This window comes from Tupaia chinensis, unplaced genomic scaffold (assembly GCF_000334495.1).
Source record: "Tupaia chinensis unplaced genomic scaffold, TupChi_1.0 Scaffold000536_1, whole genome shotgun sequence".
NCBI lineage: Eukaryota > Metazoa > Chordata > Mammalia > Scandentia > Tupaiidae > Tupaia > Tupaia belangeri.
Genome location: NW_006160049.1, coordinates 488,271 through 494,060, shown reverse-complemented (window position 1 = coordinate 494,060; position 5,790 = coordinate 488,271). Strand labels below are relative to the sequence as shown.

General features: G+C 34.1%; 1 non-coding gene across 1 annotated transcript; it reads left to right on the top strand.

Annotated features, from left to right (window-relative positions):
- The first annotated feature begins 2,804 nt into the window (after positions 1 to 2,804).
- Positions 2,805 to 2,974, top strand: LOC114009442 (U1 spliceosomal RNA). The gene has a single exon (XR_003550853.1). It is a non-coding gene; the product is annotated as a U1 spliceosomal RNA (small nuclear RNA).
- Positions 2,975 to 5,790: the final 2,816 nt, after the last annotated feature.

Here is a 5,790-nt window from a genome sequence, read left to right as displayed (position 1 = left end):
AGAGTGTGGACAGTTGGTACATATTAAGTGTAGACATACGATATCTCTCTTTCATAGCCTAACTTTCTTCACACAACAGTAAATCTGCCATATTCATTCACTTTCTATAAAATTCCAGGGCTTGTTTGTTATGGCCCAGGAGCATCAGCAGTTTCATTATTAACATTATATTTCAAGCCGTCTCTACATGCCATCTACATCATCCCTGCTTATTCTCTTTATTTTCTGTACCCTACATTAGCAACCAGTGCAGTCATACAATATGATACCTTGCTGAAACCATCAACATTTTTTCAAAGTAAAATTTAAAATCTCACTCATAGCCTACAAATCCTTACATAATCAAGCCTTATATTTATTTATTTATTTATTTATTTATTTATTTATTTATTTATTCGTTTATTTTAGAGAGATTTTTTTTCTACAGGGCATGCGTGTTCACCAGAGAGAGACAGAGATACAGAAGGCAATAAATCCCTTCCCCTACCCCGATGGGGGATGACTCCATCACAATCCCTTCTTCTCCATTCTCCTCCTGGGATTTTGGGCACACATGCACATGTTCCTGGCATGAGTTTCAAGCCACTGGGTCCCAGACTCAAACTGCAGTTTAATATATGGAAGTCCAGTGATGTAACCATTACACCCTCTGCTGATCCCCCTAATCAAGCCTTGATCTTTTTTGGTTTGTTTGTTTTCTGGATTATTTATCTATTTATTTTTAAAGTGAAAATCTTCCTTTTACCTCTTCTTCACAAGATACACTGATGATGCACTAAGAAAATACCAAACTCATTTTTGCCACAGAATTTTGTCTTTTACTGATTGACCTAACTGGTGGAACTAACTCACCAAAATGTTTAAGGACTCTTTTTCTTATTTACGTGTCTTTTCAGAGAGCCTTCCTATTCTTCCTATATAACATGACATCCAGCTCCTGCATATTTTATTTCCTCTTTATATTCACTTTTATTATGAAAATAAATGCCACAAATTTATGTTAGGTCAGAAGCTCTTTAAAATTTGCACATAAGATGAAATTGAGAAGCACAGAGCCCAAGACAATGACATAACTCTTTAGTGTCATATAATATAGTAACATAGCACATCAAAATAGAATGTATGTGTACTATATTAAATGGTTTTAAAAGATAAATGATATGAATATGCAAAGGTAGATTGATAACTTGAGCAAGTTATAAGATCTCTCTTTTTTTTGTGATAACAATGCCATGAGATCTACTCAAAATTTTTTGACATCTACAATACATTATTGTTGACTATACATACAATGTTGTATAGCAGATCTCTAGAGTGATTGAAATTTTGCTCCCTTCATGCCATTGGTTTTGGCAATGATTTCACAGATATAACACCAAAAATACTTCTCATTCTCCCCTCTCTCCATTAGTAACTCATTCCCACCTGCATCCAGTACTCAGGTAACTATCATTTCACTCTCCAAGTCTATAAAATTGACTATTTTAGATATCTCATAGAAGTGGAGTCATACAGTTTCTGTCTTTCTGTAACATTTCACTTTAATATGTCATCAAGGCTCATCCATGTTATTGTACATTGTGAAACTGGTTTCTTTTTAAAGACTCACTAGTCTTCCAATATATGCATATATCACATTTTCTTTATTTATATTTCAAAGGACTTACTGATTTTTTCTACATCTTGGTAATTGAAAACTGTACTGCAATGAATATGGGATAGCAGGTAGCTTTTTGAGATAGTAATATTAATTCCTTTGGATATAAATCGATAGCTGGATCGTATGGTAGGTATAGTTTTTTCTAATTTGCCAGAAGGTGTGCTTGCTGAAAAAACTGAGAGAGGGAGCTAAAGACAGAGAGAGAAAGAGAAGGAAATTGAGAGAGCATTCCTACCATGGGACAATCCTTTCCTCTTCATTTTTCCCTTTGTCTGAGGGGATTTTGTCAATGTATGCAACATGCCTGGCATGCCTCAGAAACCAGCAGACTTGGGACTAGAACTGTAAAGCTGGCCATTTGTGATCCAACCACTTAACTTCCATGTCACTGGCTGGGCTGGTAGTTGCATTGATTGATTGATTGATTGATTGATTGATTGGAGAACTTCAGTGATGTTTTTAATAGTGGCTGCATTCTAAATTCCTACCAACACATCCTTCCTAAGACATACAGGTTTTTGGTTTTGGTTTTGGTAATAGATATTTGGACAAACGTTGAGGTGATATTTCATTATGGTTTTGATTTTCAGTTCTCTGATGGCTAGTGTCTTAGTTCCTTGTGTTTAGAATAATAGAAATAACCAAGTCTGGGTGATTTATGAAGAACAGGGGTATATTTAGTTCATAGTTTTGGAGGTCCAAAGTCAAAGGGCCATAACTGGCGAGGATCTTCTTGTTAGTTGGGACAGAGTTCTGAGATGGCACAATGCATGGTGAAAATGTTAGAGCTGTGTGTCTGTGTTCATTATTCATGTGTCTATCTTCCTATAAAGCTGCCAGGGGTCAATTAAGCTGATGACTTTAGCTAATCTTTATCCCTCTGTAAAGGCTCCATCTCTCACCTGGTAATGGGATTAGGTTTCCACCTTCTCAGTGCAGGTAGAATTACCAACTAAATTTCAACACATGAACTTTTTGGGAGACCGTTGAAACCAGTAATTAGGAACAGAAGTTTTTTTTTTTTTTTTTCTTTATACTTGTTTTTCATTTATATGTTTATTTTGGAGAAATTAATGTTCAAACTTGCATTGATTTTCAATAAGGTAATTTTTAGTTTTACTGTTGAGTTGTAAGAGTTCCTTATATACTTACCTGGCAGGGGAGATACCATGATCACAAAGGTGGTTTTCCCAGGGCGAGGTTTATCCATTGCACTCCGGATGTGCTGACCCCTGCGATTTCCCCAAATGTGGGAAACTCGACTGCATAATTTGTGGTAGTGGTAGTGGGGGACTGCGTTTGCGCTTTCCCCTGTTAAAAAAAAAAAAAAAAAAAAAAAAAAAAGAGTTCCTTATATAGAGATATTTTGGAACTAAATTCATATCAGATATTTTTGTTTGGAAATATATGTTTTTATTTAGTAGATTGCTTTGTCTGTTGATTGTTTCTTTTGCTATGCAGAAACATTTTAGCTTGATACAGAGTCAGCCTTGCTTATTATTGGCTTTGTTACCTGTGCCTTTGGTGTCATATTCATGAAGTCATTATTAAAACCAATGTCATGGTCATTTCACCCAAAGGTTTCTTCTAGATTTGTAGCATTGGGTCTTATATTAACATTTTAATCTATTTTGAGTGAATTTCTCTTACTTATTTTCTTATTCAACTGGTTTAGGAAGAGTTGCATTCATAAAATTCATCTGCTAAAAGCATATCTTAATAATTTAATAAGTTATGTATACTGAGAAAATCACCACTGCGGTTAAGATACCAAACATTTCCATCATCTTGAAATATTTCATATGTCTTTTGTAGTATCTTTTAGTGTCCCTAGTTCCATATTTATTTCATAAAAATTTAATTAGTTTGCATTTTTTTGTTTTAATTTTTTTTAAAATTTCTATAGTGTGCATGTACTTGCTAGAGAAATGAACAGACAGAAGAAAAGTAAGAAAGCACCACCTAACAAGATGGCCATGGCACAATCCCTTCACCTCCACTATCTTCTTATAATTTTAAGCAAATATGCACATGCTCCCAATATCTCTTTTAAGCTGACAGATCTGGGACCTGAACCACATAGTCAGCCATGTGGGATTCAACCACCACACCACTGGCTGACCCTAGTTTGCATTTAAAATGGAATCATTTCATGCGTACTTTATTGTGCTTATCTATTTTTTTTTTTTAGAATTATTTATTCTACTTAACTTTATTTATTTATTTATTTATTTATTTATTTATTTATTTGATGAGAGAGAGAGCCACCAGGTCTACAACTCAAACCATATTTGGCCATGTGGGAGTCTAGTGGTCTCAACCACTACTCCACTTGCTGGACCCATTTGCTTGTCTATTTTAACTCACTTAAATTAATTTGGTATTAACCTATGTTGTTATAAGTATCAGTAGTTTATTTATATCTCTTGCAATAGAGCATTCCATTTTAAAGGACATACATTATTCATTCTTTTACCTGTTGATGAACATTTGAGTCACTTTCAGGTTTTGGGGGGAAAATAAAAATCCTGTGGATATTTCAGTGCAAATCTTGGGATGAATATATATATATTTTTCTATTCCAGAACATGTAGAGATATAACTAAACAAATGCCTTACAAAGTTGTACTATTTACATTCCCATTTGTATATATGAGAGTTGCAGTTGCTTTATGTCTTCACGTACCTTGAATAATATCAATCTTTTTAATTTTAGCAATCCTAGTGCGTATGTAATGATGAGTTATGTTTAAGCTACCACTTCTCATATTTAACTTCTTTTGTACTAATAATATCTAGTAATGTTGATGATATTTTTAGTGTTTACTCTATTTTTGTTGTTCTTAAGTCTTTTAAAAATCTTATTAATTTATTGTTATTTGTACTCTCATTATTGTATTATACTGTATACATACATTATACAAGGTAGTGATGAGCAGAGGTATTGGTTGCTAATATAACATCTACTACCATTTTCCATTTCTAATAGAATTATCCAGAGAATAAGTTTTCACTATTTTATCTATTTATTTATTCCATGAGTTAGAAAGGCAGTGAGAGAAAGAGAAACAGCACTCCCAATAGGGTCTGAAGGCTGCAAATTATTCCCAGCCTCTTCCAGTTCAGATCATAAGCACACACATGAACTCTGCATCTACAAGGTGTCCTGGGGTAGCCCACCTAGGACCCTCCTGTGATTGTCCAGTTGTGTTACTATGATGCTGAGGTCTGTCCACCAGAAATATATTGATTGTTTTACTGTTCTGTAAGTTTTATATTTTTAGGTACAATATTTGTAATATTTATAGAATACTTTTTAATATTTCCCCATAGAGTTACCCAGTTTTTCCAGTAAATATTCTCTAAAGATTTTTGTTCTCTCATTATCTTGGTTTGAAAATTTCATGAAAATCAGTTGATCATTAAGTGTGCAGTTCTACTTCTGGGAACTTTATCCTGTTCCATTCATGTAAATGTAAATAATTTCACCATTACCACACTGTCTTAATTATTCTCTAACTGTAATAATCCTAGACACCGTGTAGATTCAGTCCTCCTCTATCAGATAACTTTTAGAATTTCACATTTTTTGTAATAGTTTACTGTCAAGATGCGTATGGAATTAGATGCACATGCTTGTTCACTTTTGTCATACTAGATTTTTTTTTCATTTCTAATGTGAGGACATTGTTATATAATGTCTTTCAGACAGGCTGATGATCAAAACAACTTCCATCCCATTCACAATCTGTGGCCTCTATTCTACCTTTAGTTGCCTGGTCTTGGGTAGTGCCATTACATGACCCCACATCTATAGCCTCAGCCACAATCCAATAGTCTCTGTAAAACTATAGTTCAGTTGATTTTGGCACAGTATGTTCTATGATAAACATTCCTGCCTGAAGTTCAGCCCATCACATGGGTTAGTTTGTTCTGTGGGGAACCTGTATTTGTAATCATTATATCATAACTCTCCTGGAATTGTCCTCTTCTCCAACATTCAGTCTGATCGGTAAACTGGGCCTTTTATTTCAGACAGTAAATCATATAAACAAGCTTTGATAAATTGATCTGCAAGCCCAGTCCAGCCACCATATTTTTAAAGTAATGATTTACTTGATTACAGTCAT